At 41.5% G+C, this 22537-nt stretch overlaps 1 long non-coding RNA gene across 1 annotated transcript; it reads right to left on the bottom strand.

Moving 5' to 3' along the window:
- Nucleotides 1-155: 155 nt before the first annotated feature.
- Nucleotides 156-22013, bottom strand: LOC116376255 (uncharacterized). The gene is made up of 4 exons (XR_004211656.1): nucleotides 21900-22013; nucleotides 21491-21798; nucleotides 1088-1287; nucleotides 156-602 (listed from the first exon to the last, which is right to left on the bottom strand). It is a non-coding gene; the product is annotated as an uncharacterized LOC116376255 (long non-coding RNA).
- Nucleotides 22014-22537: the final 524 nt, after the last annotated feature.

Genomic DNA, 22537 nt, shown 5'->3' on the forward strand with positions numbered 1-22537 from the left:
TATTAGTGATTTATTACAGTATGCCACATGATAGTATTGTGTATGTAATAAAGCAGTCAGATCAATGTATCAGTAACATTTGAATACTGAAGTTATATTGGTAAAACCCCAAACATCAGAGTATACCTATGTAATGACAACAATCGATGAACTGGCAAAGACCGCTATAGATTTTTTACAACACAGACTTGGGGTCTGTATAATGAACAATACACAGTGCAGACAAGGCATTCTTAAAATTCATATCAATAAAAGGTCAAATATACAATAAAATAGACAGTATAAATTAGATATGCTTTTATGTACAGTAGCAGCCTACATTGAATGGATTTTTTTCAAATGCTACAGATGCAGAGTGATAAGGACCAGAGGCTAACAAATTACGTTACAATATAATGTGTTTGTATTAGGTTGTAGTGCAAGGAGGACCATGTTGGGATGGGGGCCATGTTGTCAACCAGACCACAGCCTTTTCCAACAGATTTTGGCTCCTAGTATTTCAATTATTCAGGTCATTCCTGAATTTTTGAGTGATGGGCGATATATTGGCTAGGCAATCCATTGTTTTAATTGTTTAGGGTAAACAATGCATCTTGGAGTGCCTGAAATTAGGAAAGAAAGGAACATAAACCAGTGAATACAATATAAACACAAGGACACTTCTTGGTTTCCTACATTCCACTCAGGCTGGATGCAAATGATCAGATAAGTGTAGTGATTAGTGTAGTGGAGATAGTCAGGCCCCAGTATCCCCCACAGAGGAAAAAAGGGTGCCCCTGAGCACAATTGAAAGGGAGCACCATCCCCCAAGGAAACCCCCCACTTTCCCCAAGCCAACCAAACTATCCTGGAGGGGGTATTACCTGTCCTTATGTTAGACTAGATCTGTCTGGACAGGCCAATGATTGAATTCCCATGCCAATATGACGGTTGCCAAATAGACATTAAGTATTTTGCTTTTGAACACCTACACACAAATCAGAGCACAATAATAATAGGATTCTAAGAAAGAATTTCTCATCAGTGAAAAGGAAAGGTTATATGTGTGTTTCATTTGATATACATGCTAATTCAATGAGGAACACACCTGTGTGTTTAAACAGTGCCATCTGATCAAGATCCTTCTGCAGGTGTTTGTCCATGACCACAGAGTACAGTGCTTTGTAGGTTGATGAATCTTCCTGTAGCCACCTCTACTTCCTCTGCTGATCCATTGTAACAGTGGCATTCCACTCCGTCCTCTTACCAGCGATGGACCCAACAGATCTGATGGAGCATTGACTTGAACTCCAGAAAATGACATTTGATCACAAACAGGCATGAGTTCAACAGACAAGCATTGCTGATATCTGCACACTGTTAAGTGGTGAAAGAGTGGGGACTCTCACTCTCATCTCAGTTGTTGGCTCATGATATAACAGGGCAGATTTATGTCCCTAGACCTGTCACAAACACTTCAACGTGGTCTGAGACCAACTGAGGGGAGTGAGACATGGGTGGGGTTGTTTTTCTACAGTTACACTATTGATTTATGTATTTATCTCCATCTCCTCCACATGAGCTACAACTCCAACACAGATGAATGCATATACTCTTCACCCAAGGCATAAGGTCTTTGTGTTTGGCCAGAGCCACCAATTTCCTCTTCAGTCTTATTTTTCAACAGAGAAAAATGGCATGGCAGAGTAAATTGAGACTAATCAACTAATTCAATACTGTCTAGCTGGAAGACAAAGGTTGTATGTTGAATAAACATAAGACATTGACAGTATCGACTATTAACCTTTATGTGAACAAGCTTGAAGGCTTGCCATTTTCTTTCCGTTACAGCCTTACTCTAAAATTCATTACATTGTTTTTCCCCCTAATCAATCTACACACAATATCCCATAATGACAAAGCAAAAACAGGTATTTAGAAATGTAAAAAACGGAAATATCACATTTACATAAGTATTCAGAACCTTTACTCAGCACTTTTTTAAAATCACCTTTGGCAGCAATTACAGCCTCGAGTCTTCTAGGGTATGATGCTACAAGCCTGGCACACCTGTATTTGGGCAGTTTCTCTCATTCTTCTCTGCAGATCCTCTCAAGATATGTCTGGTTGGATGGGGAGCGTCAGCTCCAGAGATGTTGTATCGGGTTCAAGTCTGGGCTCTGGCTGGGCCACTCAAGGACATTCAGAGACTTGTCTTGAAGCAACTCCTTTGTTGTCTTGGCTGTGTGCTTAGGGTTGTTGTCCTGTTGGAAGGTGAATCTTTGCACCAGTCTGAGGTCCTGAGCACTCTGGAACAGGTTTTCATCCAGGATCTCTCTGTACTTGGCTCCGTTCATCTTTCCCTTGACCTTGAGTAGTCTCCCAGTCCCTGCCACTGAAAAACATCCCCACGGCATGATGCTGCCACCACCATGCTTCATCGTAGGGATGTTGCCAGGTTTCATCCAGACATGACGCTTGGCATTCAGGCCAAAGAGTTCAATCTTGGTTTCATCAGACCAGAGAAAATATTGTTTCTTATGGTAGGAGAGTCCTTTAGGTGCATTTTGGCAAACTCCAAGCGGGCTGTCATGTGCCTTTTACTGAGGAGTGGCTTCCGTCTGGTCACTCTACCATTAAGGCCTGATTTATGGAGTGCTGCAGAGATGGTTGTTCTTCTGGAAGGTTCTCCCATCACCACAGAGGAACTCTGGAGCTCTGTCAGAATGACCATTGGGTTCTTGGTCACCGCCCACACCAAGGATCTTCTCCCATAATTGCTCAGTTTGGTCAGGCAGCCAGCTCCAGGAAGTGTCTTGGTGGTTCCAAACTGGTTCCATTTAAGAATGATGATGCCACTGTGTTCTTGGGGACCATCAATGCGGCAGAAATGTTTTAGTACCCTTTCCCAGATCTGTGCCTCGGCACAATCTGGTCTTGGAACTCTACGGACAATTGTTTCGACCTCATGGCTTGATGTTTGCTCTGACATGCACTGTCAAATGTGGGTCCTTATATAGACAGATTTGTGCCATTAGATAAAATAACAATTTATGAACCAAGATGTGTTGTATGACAGGATTGGATGCTGCAAGCAAATCGCATTTTAGTTGCTTCTTTTATCAGCAAATTTGCATGAGATGGTGTGACTTGCAATTTGAATTTGCAACAGAAACTGCATCCAAATAGTTGTGACACACACTGTATGACATGGACAGCTTATCCACAAGAAAATTGACAGTCCTACCACATTTTATCATGAGAACAGCTGCTATTCAATCAATCAATCAGATAATGTTAGATCGACTTCACACTTATTCCCAGTATTTGTTCTGACGTGTATAGAATGCCCACTGCTTTTGGACAACACTGTGTACTGGTTGGACTTGTGCATTGATCTGGTGGGTGGCGACAGAAAATAACCATACCACAATATAGCAGGCTTCACCCCCAAAACCTTTCCTGTCCACAAAGGCATATTTATAATCTCTAGGAACTGTACTTACCAGACATAATGTGAAATGTGTCCCTCGCTATCAAATAAACATCCAAATCCAACTTTTGTCCAAACCGCACCATATTCCCGCTGTGTATATAGGGATAGATTTCGTGGTAGGAACTCTCGCTTGAAGTGCAGTCTGTTGATGTACTCTTCCCACACTTTGCTTACTTGATATCTAGCGAACTCGGTCAAAACTGTCTCAGCTGGCCAACTATGTTAACACTCCAGCACAGCCTAACCTTGTGTCCACTGTCTCAGCGAATGACTAAAGTGTGTAGTTCCGATTAAAAAATGTCAAAATAAATGCTTTCAAAATAACCATAATCCAAACATTAGGATTTTAGATATACTTGTAAATAATACTTAGTGTACAAAGTGCTAGCCACAAAGCTTTGGAGTAGTTAGAAGGTCTATTGCTCTTCTTTTGAGAGGAGGTGGCAAGTACACAACAATTGACTTTCAGCAATTACACTAAGCTAACGATACAGTGGGGCAAAAAAGTATTTAGTCAGCCACCAATTGTGCAAGTTCTCCCACTTAAAAAGATGAGAGGCCTGTAATTTTCGTCATAGGTACATTTCAACTATGACAGACAAAATTAGAAAAAAAATCCAGAAAATCACATTGTAGGATTTTTAATGAATTTTGTTTGCAAATTATGGTGGAAAATAAGGATTTGGTCACCTACAAACAAGCAAGATGTCTGGCTCTCACAGACCTGTAACTTCTTCTTTAAGAGGCTCATCTGTCCTCCACTCGTTACCTGTATTAATGGCACCTGTTTGACCTTGTTATCAGTATAAAAGACACCTGTCCACAACCTCAAACAGTCACACTCCAAACTCCACTATGGCCAAGACCAAAGAGCTGTCAAAGGACACCAGAAACAATTGTAGACCTGCACCAGGCTGGGAAGACTGAATCTGCAATAGGTAAGCAGCTTGATTTGAAATCAACTGTGGGAACAATTATTAGGAAATACAAGACCACTGATAATCTCCCTCGATCTGGGGCTCCACGCAAGATCTCACCCTGTGGGGTCAAAATGATCACAAGAACGGTGAGCAAAAATCCCAGAACCACACGGGGGGACCTAGTGAATGACCTGCAGAGAGCTGGGACCAAAGTAACAAAGCCTACCATCAGTAACACACTACGCCGCCAGGGACTCAAATCCTGCCAGGTGTGTCCCCCTGCTTAAGCCAGTACATGTCCAGGCCCGTCTGAAGTTGACTAGAGAGCATTTGGATGATCCAGAAGAAGATTGGGAGAATGTCATATGGTCAGAGGAAACCAAAATATAACTTTTTGGTAAAACCTCAACTTGTCGTGTTTGGGGGACAAAGAATGCTGAGTTGCATCCAAAGAACACCATACCTACTGTGAAGCATGGGGGTGGAAACATCATGCTTTGGGGCTGTTTTTCTGCAAAGGGACCAGGACGACTGATCCGTGTAAAGGAAAGAATGAATGGGGCCATGTATCGTGAGATTTTGAGTGAAAACCTCCTTCCATCAGCAAGGGCATTGAAGATGAAACGTGGCTGGGTCTTTCAGCATGACAATGATCCCAAACACACCGCCTGGGCAACAAGCATTTCGCTACACTCGCATTAACATCTGCTAACCATGTGTATGTGACAAATAAAATTTGATTTGATTTGATTTGAAGGAGTGGCTTCGTAAGAAGCATTTCAAGGTCCTGGAATGGCCTAGCCAGTCTCCAGATCTCAACCCCATAGAAAATCTTTGGAGGGAGTTGAAAGTCCGTGTTGCCCAGCAACAGCCCCAAACATCACTGCTCTAGAGGAGATCTGCATGGAGGAATGGGTCAAAATACCAGTAACAGTGTGTGAAAACCTTGTGAAGACTTACAGAAAACGTTTGACCTCTGTCCTTGCCAACAAAGGGTATATAACAAAGTATTGAGATAAACTTTTGTTATTCACCAAATACTTATTTTCCACCATAATTTGCAAATAAATTCATTAAAAAATCCTACAATGTGATTTTCTGGATTTTTCTCTCTCATTTTGTCTGTCATAGTTGAAGTGTACCTATGATGAAAATTACAGGCCTCGCTCATCTTTTTAAATGGGAGAACTTGCACAATTGGTGGCTGACTAAATACTTTTTTGCCCCACTGTATGTTACATTAAACTTCCTTCAAACTGCATGCAAAGACATACGAATGGTGTCAATGACTTTGTCTGACTCTGGGTAAGTAGGAAATTACCCGAAAATCACCAAATCACAAATGATCCCTTTAAAACAAATCAAATATTAAATGGTCACACACATTTTTAACATATATTATCTTCAGAAATGACTGTCAAAGCAACAACATAACTTGAGCTTTATAGGGCTGGGCGGTATATAATATACCGGTATTGATGGACAGACTTTGGGTTTTTACTTTACATTGTATAACGGTATTTCAATGTTTGTTTTGTTAACCCATTAAGGGTCTATCAGAGTACAAAACGTGCACACGTATGCACAGCAGTGTTCTAGAATATTGGACCGTTGACTTTCATACTTTTCGTATTCTCAGCGCAGCCCAAGCAATTTCTCCAACTGTTAACACATTCAAATTAATAAAGGATGCGTTGGTTGGGAATTGTGTGGAAGTGCACGTTCAGGCAGTGTGTCCCCCGCAGATGGTAGTCTCAGGGGCGCGTAGCTATGTCACAACGGGACGCCGAACTATCGGGTCTCAGCAACTGTAGACTATGATTGAAATATTTCTAATAGAAGACCTATAGGTGGTTCTCACACCCAGCCGCGATCTTTCCAACGATGCCTCTCTACCAGACAAACTCACTGCATTTTATACACGCTTCGACAATAACAACATTGTGCCGGGTGTGAGGGGCCGCCACCAACCCAGAGGAATGGATGTTCTCGCTCTCCAAGGCCACGTGGCCTGACGGTATTCTAAGGCACGGTCATTTTCAACCTCTCCTTGTGCCAGTCTGTAATCCCCATGTTGTAAGACCTTTCCTGTTCCCAAGAAAACTAAGGCTTCATTCCACAAAGACTGTAGCAAAGACGGTACTGCCCTGTAGCAATCACATCTGTAATCTTGAAGTGCTTTGAAAGGCTGGTTATGGCACACATCAACTCCATCATCCCAGACACCCTAGACCCACTCCAATTTGCATATCGTCCCAACAGATCCATAGACAAAGCAATCTCAAATGCACTCTACACTGCCCTCACCCACCTAGATAAGAGGAATACCTACGTGAGAATGCTGTTCATTGACTACAACTCAGCGTTCAACACCATTGTCCCCTCCAAGCTTAGGATCCTGGGACTGAACACCTCCCTCTGCAACTAGATCCTGGACTTCCTCACGGGGCAACAGCTCCTCCGCCATGGTGACCATCAACACGGGGGCCCCACAAGTGTGTGTGCTTAGTCCCCTCTGTTCTCCCTGTTCACCCACAACTGTGTGGCCATACAGGACTCCATCACCATCATCAAGTTTGCTGACGACACGATGTGGTAGGCCTGATCACCGGCTGTAGCCTACAGCTGAGCACTGCGCACATATGAACATTTACAACATGAACATTAAAAAAAATCTGAACGGCAGTAATGCATAAGTCAATCAATTTTTATTTCACTCTTCACCTCAGATTGCATGGTTTAGTTAAATACACAAACAATCGGGCTTGTGGGTAAAGTTGTTAGGAGTAGAGCACCTATGCCGCTTGTCCCGCTCTCTGGTAGGTAGCCTATTTGATTCAATCGCAGCATTTTTTTTTTTTTACAAGTGTACTCTGTTCCTTCCTTGTCAAAGAGAACTCCATCACTCCATCAAATTTAGCTAAAACATTGCTCTTTCCTTGGCTCTAATGTTAATGTTTGTGATGCATCCTTGGCTGCAACAAGACACTGCAATTCCTTGAAGGCTTCATCATTTAGCCTACTGACATACAGTTGGCATCAGCCTAGTGACTGGCAACAACTGGAGCAAGGCGTGAGTGAGCCAACAGGAGGGGGGAAATGTCCTTTTTATTTTTTTATGATATTAGGCCTAGCCTACACATATTTATTTTTTTAATACTCCACACATTACATATTTCCGCCCTCGATTGCATTGTCGACTACAGAAAGAGGATTGAACACGCCCCCATTCTCATCGACGGGGCTGTAGTGGAGCAAGTTGAGAGCTTCAAGTTCCTTGGTGTCCACATCACCAACAAACTATCATGGTCCAAACACACAAAGAAAGTGTTGAAGAGGGCTCGACAACACCTATTCCCCCTCAGGAGACTGAAAAGATTTGGCATGGGTCCTCAGATACTCAAAAGGTTATACAACTGCACCATCGAGAGCATCACTGCCTGGTATGCCAACTGCTCGGCCTCTGACCGCAAGGCGCTACAGAAGGTAGTGCGTAAGTGTCACGCCCTGGCCTTAGTTATCTTTGTTTTCTTTATTATTTTGGTTAGGCCAGGGTGTGACATGGGTGATTTGTGTTTCGTCTTGTCTATGGGTTTATTAGATTAATGGGGTTGTGTTCAGTTTAGTTGTCTAGGTAAGTCTATGGTTGTCTAGAGTGGTTCTCAATCAGAGGCAGGTGTTATTCGTTGTCTCTGATTGGGAACCATATTCAGGTAGCCAAATTCTTTGGGTATTTTGTTGGTGATTGTTTCCTGTGTCAGTGTTTGTGCCACAAGGGACTGTTTCGGGTTTTCACGTTTCTTGTTTTGTAGTTGTGTTGAGATGTTGAGATTTTCTTATTCAAAGAACCATGGACACTTACCACGCCACATATTGGTCCTCCGATCCTTCTCGCCTCTCTCTGATTGTAAGTCTCAGTACATCACTGGGGCTGAGCTCCCTGCCACCCAGGACCTCTATATCAGGCGGTGTGAAAGGAAGGCCTGGAAAGCCATTAAATAGTCCAGATACCCAAACCATAGACTGGTCCCTCTGCTTCCGCACGGCAAGCAGTACCGGTTCATCAAGTCTGACACCAACACGGCCCTGAATAGCTTCTATCCCCAAGACATAAGACTGCTAAATAGCTAACAAAATGGCTACACAGACTAACAAAATGGCTACACAGACTGAGTTGACCCTTGTATTTTATTTTTGCACTTTCTCTATGCACACTCACAGGGCCCTACACACACAATTTTTTTTTTACATTTACTTAGAGCAAACGTAGCTAGCTAATACAGACTGATAGTAGTACTGGTGTAAGCTTAGATCGGCATGTTGTTTATGCAATGGTATATACTAAATCAGAGAGGAATAGGCGAAGCATGAATATTTTAACTACATCAAAGCTACATTAGGTAAGATAAAACCTTTAATATAACATCTAATTAGGGTCCACTTGGAAACACTGAACAACAGCCTGTCATAATAATCCCTCCTTGTCTTTTTCATTTGTTTACATGTCAAACAAAAAACACTATATTCCAACTTTTGGTTGAAGTTCAATTGAACTGTATAAATGATTGTTTATTATTGTTCAATCAGAATTGTTAAAAACACTTAGAATATACAGTGCCTTCAGAAAGTATTCAAACCTTGAGTTTTTCCAGATTTTTTTTCCCCCACTGAATCTCCTTTTGGATACTTGGTAACAATTAGGATGGGAAAATGTTAGCTAAGTTGAAGTGAGTGCTCATGATCATCTTTATCCTAGTTTGTTCATACAAATCTTACTAGAGCTAAACACAGACAAAATCCTAGAGGAAAACATAGTTCAGTCTGCTTTCCAACACTGTATTCAAAGTGCCCACTATATTCACCTTTCAACATGACAATAACCTAAAACACAAGGCCAAATATACACTGGAGTTGCTTACCAAGACGACATTGATTGTTCCCGAGTGGCCGAGTTACAGTTTTGACTTGAAAATCGGCTTGAAAATCTAGGGAAAAAATTGAAAATGGCTGCCTAGCAATGATCAACAACCAACTTGACAGCACTTGAAGATTGTTTTAAACAATAATGTGCAATTATTGTACAATCCAGGTGTGCAAAGCTCTTAAGAGACTTAACCAGAGAACCTCACTGCCAATGGTGATTGTAACATGTATTGACTCAGTGGTGTGAAACTTGTGTAAATTAGATATATTTCTGTATTTCATTTTCAAATCTCTAAAAACGTGTTTTCACTTTGTCATTTATGGGATATTGTGTGTAGGCTGATAAAAAAATCAGGCTGTAACACAACAAAATGTGGAATAAGTCTAGGGTTATGGATACTTTCTGAAGGCACTGTATATGTTGCTACCCTAGTGTCATGCACTGCTCATAAAGCATATTTAGAACTATGTCGCCCAGCCCTAGGGCTTTACAATGATTGAAACATTTGGGGATTAAGAGGGTTAAAATCTTCCTAGAAGTGACACAGGTTTGGAGGGACATGTCAAAATGCTGCATTTTAGCAAGCCTTTATTCATATACAAAAAGCATATTTCTTGAATTCTCCATGTGGTATATATTAAATGGCAATTCATGTATTAAGATACAATAATTGGTCCACAATTTTCTACTTAAAATATCTAAAAGGCACTATTTTTGTGGAACAACCCAGAAGGTAACACTGGACCAAAGTCTATGGTTATTGCTGTACTGTAGGGCCTTCTCTACTATGTGGGACACTCCTATCTTCTGTTTCTAAGGCTGTCCCAGACAATAATTGTGCGACCGAAAGCTGTCTGTTCTTTTGAGCCATCAATTGGTCAAAATTTTAAAACATGTATTTTTCGATATATAGACACACCCTATGTGTTTGAATAAAATCAACTATATGCACTGAGTTTGTTGGATGCTTTAAGCACACTGTTTGATCAAATAAGACATACAAATGACTCAAGAGGGAGACAGATCAAGATAATGAAAAGTATTAATATTTAAGGCTCCATTCTCTTCTCTGTGCTGGAGTTCTTTTGCAAATTGTTGCTTACTGGAACACCCAAAATCATCCATTTGCTATAATAGGATTTGAAGCAATAGCCTACCCGCGTGTGGTCAACTATTTCAGCACCATTCGTGCTGCTCTGAGACCAGCATGGGGACTGGTCTTGATAAATCAATGAGATGTTTTATTATCACTGAATCTCCATATTGGTTAGCCTACAATTAGGGTGTGGAAATGTTAGGATTATTTTGCTCTTCACTCGCAGTCACTTAGTAGCCTACTCCCGACCGGTCATGTTGCACAGTGCCATATTTTCCTGAGGGTTTAGTTTTTAGTTTTTCTTGGAATAGAAACCATAATATTTATCAAATTAATTAAGGTGCATTTCTTAATTAATCCCATATACTGTGTGTGCTCTTCTGGACTTCTGGCTCTTCTGGAATGAAAACATTTACAGGGCTTTCTATTCTTCTTTGCTTCTTTGTGCAATAGTGCGATAAGCTGTTTGCACATATTCCAATCCAGTGCTGAGCTGGTGTCCGGCCGATGCGCTTACCATGGTCCTGAATACACCTGTTGTGCCTGTACTGTAGATCACTCATTTGAGTGGTAGATCTGATGAGCTCGCAACATGACAGACTGGATACTTCATCCATTTGTGACAGTACAATTTTATCACTGCACTTGTCTGCTGCTGAATAATCTCTCTCTCTCTTTGAAAATGTAGGTGATAGACATGTTGTGTATTTCATTGTTTGTTTACTGTCTGACTTGGACTGTCAGCCTGTTTTGTCAGTGGTGTCGTTGTAAGCGGTTGTCTAGTTGCACACTTCCGCTGCCTACTTAATAATAATGGCAAAATTGGTTGTTTTTTGGTCATATTTCTCTTGTGTTGTGTTAAATGATGCAATATTATTGCCCAAATTTTCACATAAATAAATCTTAATCTTAATCCCCACTGATGCATAACAAGGTAGTTTAGTGGAAGTATATGACGTATCAATTATGCAATACAATAGAGAAATCATGCACAAAGAAGCCTACACAAACACAAATCACGTGAAATATTTAAGCAATAAGGCCCGAGCGGGTGTGGTATATGGCCAATATACCACGGCTAAGGCACGACGCAACACGGACGCAGCCCTTGGCCGTGGTATATTGGCCATATATCACAAATCCCTGAGGTGCCTTATTGCGGTTATAAACTGGTTACCATTGTAGTTATGTTTTGTCATACCCATTGTATATGGTCTGATATACCCCGTCTTTCAGCCAATCAGGATGCAGGTCTCGAACCACCCAGTTTATAATTGGCAATATAGCATATGCCTATATTATTCTGTACCAGGGGCAGGTAATGCGACTTGGCAGGCGCTGGCTGAGCCCGTGAATATCATAAAGATTTCAGCAATGGACAGTTCCGCACTCCGCTCTATACTCTGACTCCTGATATTCGCAGTCACAACAAGAATTGTGAATTTATTCCCATGTCATCTCATGAGTTCTACAGTTTAGCCTCTTTATTTTGCTTCTCGATAGAAGAGCTTTAGGGACAGGCTATGAGGCTTATGCCAGGGCGCTGACTTGATTGGTGGCGATCACTAGCCTCGGCCTACAGAAATCAGACTACAGCCTAGAAAAGTTAGGGTAGAAATATGTGGAAACCATGGAGTATGGAACTGAATGTAGATAGGCCTTTTTTGTAACCCATAAACCTCCTGTAGCAAAACGCACAATACAGAGATCAGCAGCAACTGGCATCCAACTGGCATTCAGCTGCTGGGAAAGTGTAGGAACCCCTTGAGTACCCCGTTCTCATGTAACACACCACCACGGAAATCTGTTCAATTTCTTACGTCCGTGTTTATCTGGTCCCTTAGCTTAACATATCAGCCATAAGTGCTAGGTCTATTATTTAATTCTGGATATAATGGTGGATGTATTTCTCATTGCCATGATTTTAGGTCATTCAGAGTAGCCTACATCTGTTTCTCATAGAATTTTTCACACAAGTCGCCTTTCATTTTGCCAGGCAGGCAGATTGGAAAATGATTGGCAAAATTACAGTATACCCACTTCTCCATGCACCATGACTACACCACTGATGTTTGGGTATTTTTGCTGGAAAATGTTGGCAGTCACTGTTACTCAGCCCCAGCCACACGGTTATGTCTGCCTACGCCTCTGACTCAAAAATGGCAAACAATTCACATAATGAAATATAAGAAACTGGCATTTAGCTCAACAGACCACTGCTGAGGGTCTGCCACACATATGCACACAAACAAAGTGTGAGGAAGGAGATTAAGAGAATCGAGAGACTAATAGTCTGTGTTTGAGCATGTGTGTGCGTGCATGCATGTGTGTGTGTTGGTGGGTTGAAGGGTCAAGTCCAGCTCTCAAATTAATTGGATATTCGTGTCTGGCAGAGAAAGCAAACTGCCCACCATCCACTGTAGTCAGCAACATCCTACTTATGCTCTCACACAACTAATGTGCGTAAAGAACACTCACTTAACTTGCACACACCCACTCAGTCACTCAAACAAGATAACTCATACAGAGGTACACACTACATGACTAACAAGTTCCCCCACACACACACTGTCTTTTTTCCCAAACCCCTTTCTTTCTCACATATAGAATGAAGTACACACTTTCCTAAAACAATGCATAAACACATGCTATACAAAAAAACAACCACCTTGCACTGTTTTCAGTCTTTCCACAAGGCATGTCTCTTTGTTAGCCTTTAGGGTGTGATAGGCCTATGTGTTATAGGCACAGAGAGTGTGTCATGCGCTTGAAAAGCATTAAGATAGGAGAGTGTGAGTATTGGTTTAAGCTCTAATACACCATGGAGAGGAAAAAGGAGGTCAAATGGGGTGCACGTGACATTTGCAGGTTATCCAGTAATTTCATAGAGGTAGATGGACACAAGGAAGAGTGGAACCCCCTTCCTATAGAAACATTTGTCACACAGTTGTGAACTGATTTTCTCGTTGTTGTCATGGTCTCTATAACAACAAGGTAAAGAAGTCATGGGGAAGTAACATTCTGGGTGTTATCTGGTCAGATTACCAAACGGGATACTCAACAAGGGGCTATGCGTTCCATGGAAAAAAATAAATGCCGTCAAAGGTGTGTTGCACGATGCGCTAGAGCAGTACTGTACTCCTTCAAACATTCAACCTCCAGCTGTGTACCTCCTCTAGCACCAGGGTCAGCGCACTCTCAAAATGTTGTTTTTTGCCATCAATGTAAGCCTGCCACACACACACACACACACACTATACACTCATTTTTATGTTAAATAAATGTGAATTTTGTCACAACCCGGCTCATGGGAAGTGACAAAGAGCTCTTATAGGACCAGGGCACAAATAATAATAATCAAACATTTTGCTCTTTATTAAGCCATCTTATAAATCGAATATTTTTTGTTCATCAAAAATTGTGAATAACTCCCCACAGACTGTATTCATGCTAGTGAGGGCCGAGAATCCACTCTCACATAGGTACGTGGTTGCAAAGGGCATCAGTGTCTTAACAGAGCGATTTGCCAAGGCAGGACTCTCTGAGCGCAGCCATATCCAGAAATCTGGCAGTGGCTTCTGATTAAATTCAATTTTCACAGAAATGTTTGTAGCAGTTTTGATGAGGCTCTCTTGTCCAGATATCAGTAAGTGGACTGGAGGTAGGGCATGAAAGGGATAACGAATCCAGTTGATTGTGTCATCCATTTCGGGAAAGTACCTGCGTATTTGCACACCCAGCTCACTCAGGTGCTATGCTATATCACATTTGACATTGTCCGTAAGCATGAGTTCATTTGCACTCAACAAAATCATACAAATGATGGAAAGACCTGTGAGTTGTCCTTGTTAAATGCAGACAGAAAAGAGCTCCAACTTCTTAATCATAGCCTCAATTTTGTCCAGCACATGGAATATAGTTGCGGAGAGTCCGTTTAATCCTAGATTCAGATCATTCAGGCGAGAAAAAACATCACCCAGATAAGTCGTGTGAGAAACTCGTCATCATGTACGTGGTCAGACAAGTGAAAATTATGGTCAGTAAATAAAACTTTAAGCTCGTCTATCAATTAAAAAAAAACGTGTTGATACTTTTCCCCTTGATAACCACTTCTGTGTGTTGTAAAATCGTTATATAGTCGCTGACCATTTCACTGCATAATGCAGAAAATGCACGAGAGGTCAGGGGCCTTGCTTTAACAAAGTTACCCCTTTTTCACTGTAGTGTTCAAAACGTATTTCAAGCTGTCAGGCATTCCCTTGGCAGCAAGAGCCTCTCGGTGGATGCTGCAGTGTACCCAAGTGGTGTCGGGAGGAACTGCTTGCGCGTGCATTACCCCTCCACTACGTCTCCCTGTCATTGCTTTGTACCATCAGTACAGATACCAACGCATCTTGACATCCATTTGATGTCACAAAGCTGTCCAGTGCTTTAAAAAATATACTCTCATGTTGTCCTGGTTTCCAGTGCTTTGCAGAAGAGGATATCTTCCTTAAATTGACCCCCCATAAACATAACGGACATAAACCAGGAGCTGTGCCAGGCCCACCACGTCAGTTGTCTCATCCAGCTGTAACGCATATAATTCACTGTCTTGTTTGTGAAGCAGTAATTGTTTCAAAATCTCTTGCCATGTCACTGATGCGTCGTGAAAATGTTGTTTGATGAAGACATTGTCTGTATAGTTTTTTCTGGCCTTATCCCCAGCATTTCCCCAGCCATATTCATGGCAGCAGGAATAATTAAGTCCTCCACAATAGTATGTGGCTTGCCTGTCCTAGCCACTTCGTTAGCTCACCGTATAATACGCTTCTAGACCCTTCTTATTAATGGTATCTGTTGCTTTCATACATGTCTTACTACTCGAAAGTAGTCTTTATTCTCGCTCAAAAAACTCCTGTGGTCTATTTTCAAATTCTCACGTTTCGTTTTTAAATGTCTGTGCAAGAGTGAAGGTTTCCCGCGAGAGAGTAACGTTTAATGTGATTGGATGTTAATTATTTGACTAGGCTACCTGTATTTGACATTGTGTTGTTATTTCGCTGAACACTAGATGGTTAAAAAAAAGTTTGGCAGTGAAACGAGGCTACTCAGGTGAGAAAAAAAAACGCACCCAAATATAGATTTGGGGGTACCCCCGACGGCATTCCTCGTACCCCCGCAATTTGGGAATACCGGAGCTAGAGGAACTGACCTTCCACGGAGTTGCATTATTTTCCAGAGAATGCATAAAGCCCGAGTTGGTTATGAAATAATGCAATCTCTAGAATGCCCTTCAAGCCAATAAGAAATGAGTATTCAACAATGCCTTGGTATAAGGTCACATAAAGATGTATTTTTACAATTTCCTTCTACAACCATTGTTCAATCTGACCAAGATGTTCTAAAAGACGTAATAATAGCGCCATGTACCAAATATTGCCTGCCAGGTAGACTGTTGACATCGCATAGTGGATCAGTGATGACTGTGTTTGCGTGCTTGTGTTCATTTTTGCGTGTGTGGTCGTGTTCCCCTTTGTGTTTAAGAGCCCTAGCTGAGAGGCGAGAGGTAATTATAGAAACATTGGCCTCCCGAGTGGAGCAGTGGTCACTGCATCGCAGTTGCTAGCTGTGCCACTAGATATCCTGGTTTGAGTCCAGGCTCTGCTGCAGCCGGCAGCGACTGGGAGACCCACGGGGTGGCTCACAATTGGCCCAGCGTCGTCCGGGTTCGGGGAGGGTTTGGCCGGCATGTATGTCCTTGTCCTATCGCGCTCTAGTGACTCCTGTGGCGGGCCGGGCGCATGCACGCTGACACGATCGCCAGGTGTACAATGTATCCTCCCACACATTGGTGTGTCTGGCTTCCGGGTTAAGTGGGCATCGTGTCAAGAAGCAGTGTGGATTGGTTGGGTCGTGTTTCGGAGGACGTGTGGCTCTCGACCATCGCCTCTCCCGAGTCCATACGGGAGTTGCAGCGATGAGACTAACTTAATTGGATACCACAAAATTGGGGAGAAAAAGGGGTAAATGTAAAAAATATATATATATATATAATAAAAAATATATTTACAGAAACATTATATACGGTAATTCTGCTCTTCCGCCACATATACAATACTCAAGAGACATCACATCACTTACACAAATACACACACAGACTACGCACATTAAGAGAAGGATTCACCATTCCTTCTTCCCAAAAATGCACTCTTTCATTCATTAAGGAATGCTGGTGTCCATGACTGAAGGCAAACAACAGTTGTCTTGGGGGTGTAGTTTGATGTGGATGTTTCTTGAGTGTGCCTTTGCCATTCAATCACAACAAACAAGTCCAGTAATGAGTACAGCAAGGTAAGCTAAGCTATCTTTGCTATGAAGAGAACAAAGTTTGAAGTTTAGGACTTCTCCCCTCTGGTTATCCTAACTGGTTATCCTATCTAGCTGATATTTCTCCATCAAATCAGCTATGGCAAGATAGCAACAGCCAGTGTCTGGAATGTGTTTCATAAGACCTTGTAACTTAGTTTCAACATTTCATCACGTCATGTAAATACATGTTACCGTGGTATCATCTGCGAGGTGAATGCTGTTTTTGAGTCAGCTCAGCTGTTCTACACCACAATATTCTATATGTCTAGTTGTTTCATCTCATCTCTCTTTATGTTCGCTGTTAGATCTTTCCCATGAGACAAATCCCAGAACTGCTAATATCCCTACAAAAGGTGTAGGCTACATGTGAAAATTGCACAAACATCGGCCAGCTTGAGTGTAGATACATTTATCAACAACAAAAGTCGATGATTGTGTTGTGTTACAAAGACAACACATTTAATGCTGTAAATATCACATTGATGTGCTTATGAAGACAGCATGCATACACTTACCTAATAAATAAAAATAAGTTGTGTGTAGAGTACAAGTAGACAAGTACCATCCTTAATTTACCTTTGCCCTAGAAAATACACGTACGACTTAAATGAGAACAGGCAAGCTAGCTACCTAACTTGCAAATCTGGGTTAGATATATCTTTGTCAGAGTTTAAAATCAGTTGGCTAGCTAGCTAACGTTAGCTAGCCAGTTTGCTTGAAACATTATTCAAAGCTAGCTGGCTACATCCTACGATTAGCTAGCAGGCTAGTATCCAAGTGCCTGCCCTGGATTGACCCTAAATGGAAATGAGCTACAGTTAGCTAGATACCTTGCTATCAAAAGCTAATGTGAGCTATGCACATCTTCCTCCAGGGCCGATCCTGGCTCTTGTGCCACCCTAGGCAAGACAACAAAAAAAACGAGTAGAATAGTCCCAGTAAGCAGAATGATGTCGAAAAGACCAGGTATTTTCCCAGGCGTTGAAGTTAGGTTCACTCTAGGTTCTGAATGAAAGGTAAAAAGATGTCTTGTCCAAATGTTGAAAACAGATTCATTTTTGGTTTTGAATGACAGTTGAGGTATTTTCTGGACGTTGAAAATACGTATTATCCTGATGGTGAAATTTGGTTCATTTTCAGTTCTGGATGAAAATTGAAAAGACGTCATTTATAGACATCAATGTTTGGGCCAAATCAAGGCTGGTCCAAACCGGACAAAATACTGAACCAAACATAGACATCATGGATCGTTTCAGATTTCGTCCGAACTGGACCATAAACCAACATCTGTGGACATGGAAATTAAGACCGTTCCGGACAAGAACAAAAAAAGATGTCCAAAAGACATCAGCGTCAGTCCATGCTTACTGAGGTATAGCCTACAGTGTCGCCTGAAATATAATTTTAGGAATGCCCATGTAGGTCTACCATTTGCAAAACACCAAAAAAAGACTGCCAAAAAAAGACGTCCGAAAGATATCAGCCCATGCTTACTTGGATGTAGCCTACCATGCCGGCCAGCAATGGAATTTTATGAATGCCCATCCATGTGGTAGGCGTACCGCTTGTAAAAATAAATAAATACAAATAAATACAATTTTTAAAAAGGCCATTGCATTTGCTTTATTAGTCCCGATTCCTGTGACTAATCAATTTGGCTATTAAAGCTCAGTTACCCAACTTTATCAGGGGGAGTTATCCTGAGCCTATTTGCAATGTGTTCACACAGTGGGAAGTGCAGAAGTATTTTATTTTTTGCTGTGATCAGCTCATAAACATTGTAAGGATACAAACTTGAAATCACTGATCATGACAAATTAGCCCACGGGAATAAACTCCTGGACTGTGATTAGCCTGATTATCCATTCCATATTGTCCATTTTACTTTGGCCTGTCCTGTTTAATGATATGTTGTTTGATAACGTGTAAGAGCATTTTTTATTTGATTGGGCACCAATTAGGTTAGGCCATTTGATCTGAGAAACCCGATGTAAAAGGTTTCTGTCTCATTATATTGTCATACATTTTATCTCCAGCCTGTAGGCTATAAAAAAGGTCACATAGGCTACTCTTTCTACCATATACTTTTTCTGCTACATGATTTTTTGACATTGGTGGAGCGCTGCAGCGATACATTTCTCCAACAGCACCCTGGAGAGGCGCGCTTGGAATGGATAAGATAAATATTTGGCATCCCTGCCTTTGACAAAGTGGGCCTTGCTTATCACAGGGCGGAAACAGCGCTCACCTAAAAAGCCCATATGCCACTGATGAGAGAAATTGGCATTGTTTATGGGCAGAATTACATGTATGTGAGGTTTTATGTGATGTTGGAGGTGCGTCTTGATGCATTAAGCTAGCTACAGTATCATCCCCCTTTCATCTATGGTATCATATAGCTAGCCTGACTCACTAGCATTATCAAACAATGTTGTATAACCAAAAATAGCTACTAGCTAGCTAGTACCAGCTATCTACTTAGCTAACGTACTCACCAACACCAGTTGTTTGACAGTTGACAGGCAGCAGAAGTGATCATGTCGGATGTAATCCATTCCTGGCCATCTGGCAATATTGTTGAAATGCATTGGAAGTTTGTACCGACTTTATGGAAGCCCATTTTCACTCCTATTTGCAGAGGGAAACGTGTACGTTGCACCCATATGTACACTGGACAACAAATGCCCACATGGCAGCTGGGGTGGACCACAACGTGTTGTCTCTGAGCAATTGAGCATCATTGGCAAAAGTGGGTAAGTAAGTAATCCATAGCAAACCCTTCAGTAAGTAGTGATGAACTCACTTACAAAGCTCAGTTTTAAACCAGACTGATTTAATAGAAAAAAATGATCCTATTTACACTTTGATGTCAATTCTGACACAATAATTCATATTTCTGGCTTATTTCGATGCCACATAGTCCGTTTTAAAACCAAAGAAGTTGGTTCTAAGGGGCAGTTGACCTTTAAAGGCAAATAATACAGGCAAACATACACACACACACACAGCAGTCCGTCAAATCCTATTTAGTGTGTTTGTTTCTTTAATAGACTCAGGTATGGAGATCAGTAGCTAATCTTCATCTATTGCTTCACCACAGAAAGCTGATATACATAAAACACATCTCAACAGATACCATTAAAACACACCACATTACTGTCTACCAGCACTGTCCTTATAGGCTTTAGCTCAGCAGGCTAGCACAGTTGTGTGGCATGCGGAGGACACAGGTTCCATTTTTCAGTTACTAATTCCTAAAAGCCCATCTAGGGACTGGTTTTAAACATGTGCATAGATCCTGTGTTGCAGTGCATCATGATAGGCCTAGTTGTGTTGTCAATACATCAATGTACTGTATATGCAATATGTCAATGTAGATGTCACATGTTCAATATGTCACATCATGTTCACAATACAGCCCAGTCAACAATAATAGCTCTCATGCATCAAGGAAAAATCATATTAATCATTCCAGAGCTTGGCTGGAAGAATGACAGCTCATACTCTACATGTGTGTGTGTCAGGCAGCCAGTGCAAGGCTTGCCTCTTGTATAGTAACAATGTGTTTGGGCACAATGCTATCATTTTAATCTGTAACTAGCACTAAACAGACAAATGGTGTTTCATGGTACTCTGTCAAACGTCACAAACAGCATCTAATTACATATCTTAATAAACATCTAGTAACAACACTGATCTAATGGAACTAAGGAAGACAGCTCACGCACACACACGCACTTTCACATATTGTCCATTAATTATGGACCAATAATATTAATTGTCTGCAGTTCCTCTGCTGTGCTCCATTTATATTTGGTTTTACTGACATTCTGCACACACACACCAAATTCGGTATTTGTTTTTCATTGAAAATGTCTTGACATTTAGCTCCATCTGCATGACATTCTAAAATCCTGATGGACACACACATTAGCAAAGGCACGTGGCAAAAACCAATCGCACTAGAAACTCATTGTGCAGCACACTAAATGTAGAATCCAAGATAATTCAGTCCAAAACGATTTAGCAAAACAGTCCTATAAAGGAGAAAGCACATACATGTTGGATCGTGTGATTCGAAAATGCACATTTTCACTAATATGGCTCGTTTAATTTTAGGCTATATCACCAGGACTTCAGTCCAGCACCAACGTCTCTAATCCAGATGTGCTTTGGGCATCTCAACATGACAGCCAATGGACTCCTGTAGAAAAGCCAAGTCAGCAAAACTCCGCGCCTCGCACACATTCCATCGCCATGCAATCATACGTGGCTGAGCAGCTTCAGCTCCGAGCATCACGAGTTCGCGCCCAGTGTTGGGCAAGCATTTTTAATAAAAAATAATTGCGAGCACTGAGGAAGGCAAATGACAACCTTCTAATGACCTTTTCAAACATCCTAAATCGAAGTCTATTTCCAGTGATCAGGCTGCAGACGTCACACATCAACATGCACGCAAATACTAGCAATAAAATATACAATATGACATATATAAATTCATATATTGTGTGATAAGACATGATTACTATAGGCTGCTCGCTTTTTAAAACGATATAGCCCTACATTATCTAATGTGAAGCATCTTAAGTAGCCTAAGCTTCACAAACAATTGTATAGGCAACAGTTTTAAGCTATATTGGCTAACCAACTATTTCACTTTTTCAAGTCATACGGCATCTTTAACCCGTCTAATAAAGCCGGGGCTGCGAAAGCCCATCACTCACCACCAGTCAGCTGGTCATACGATCCATCCAATTCTCTGGAATCAGACAAGCTTTGCTCAAGGTTTTTAGTCTTCATCTTTCCACGCGCTGGAACGGTAAACTATGGATAATAAATCAATCTCTGTTGTGTTTTTCGTTTTGCCTCCTTTAACGATGTGTCTGTCATTAACGGTTGATAGGATGTTAAGGAAATGACAATCCCTTTGGTAGTTAATTCGTTATTTCCGTTTTAGTCTCGACTGCGCTGGTGGTGTGCGCTCTCCGCTATCCAAGCTGGCTCCCCGATCTCTCCACCCGCCTGTTGCCTGCTAACACACACATTTACACACAGTCACTCACACTAGGATTGTCGAGCGATTGAGAACCAGACTGATTCAAGCAAGCGCACTAAAGCCATTCTATCTCGTACCAGTTCGGAATGTTGGTGTATTCTTGAGCTGAGGGAGTGAGTGGCTGGAGCGCGTGGTTACCGTGGTGGCTGAATCATCTCGATGTGAGAATGCGCGGTGCACGTGGTGGTGACCTCACTACCTCAGGTGTGTTTGATGAATTCGGCAACACCTCCGATCACCTCCGATTTAATAACAACAACAATCCGATTCTTAAATATTTAGCCTCTAAATCTGTATTGACTTTGTCAGTAGAGCAAAATATCCGATTGTGTGTAAGGAAACAAATCAGCTGTAATAGCGGTGATTGGAGATTCAGCACCACTGAAGCAGACAGCGACATAATCATATTTTTGAAGTTCACCACCACAGGGCAATGGACCACGAGCATCTCAGGCGCAGCGCACTGAGATAATCTCAGGGCATAAACCAATTTCAGATTTGAACCTTAGATATAGGGAATAATGGAAATAATTTAAATAGACGTTATTCTTTGAAAATTGATTTCCAATATCAAGTCCATATTACATTATCCCATTTATCCCACTCAACAATATTTCAAATGAGGATTAATGCAACAGTGAAACATTGTACAACACAAGTAAAGACAAGAAAATGGGAGGTAATGTAAATTGTAATAATCACCACTAGTGATAGT

The sequence above is a fragment of the Oncorhynchus kisutch genome, linkage group LG11 (genome assembly GCF_002021735.2).
Source record: "Oncorhynchus kisutch isolate 150728-3 linkage group LG11, Okis_V2, whole genome shotgun sequence".
Classification (NCBI taxonomy): Eukaryota; Metazoa; Chordata; class Actinopteri; order Salmoniformes; family Salmonidae; genus Oncorhynchus; species Oncorhynchus kisutch.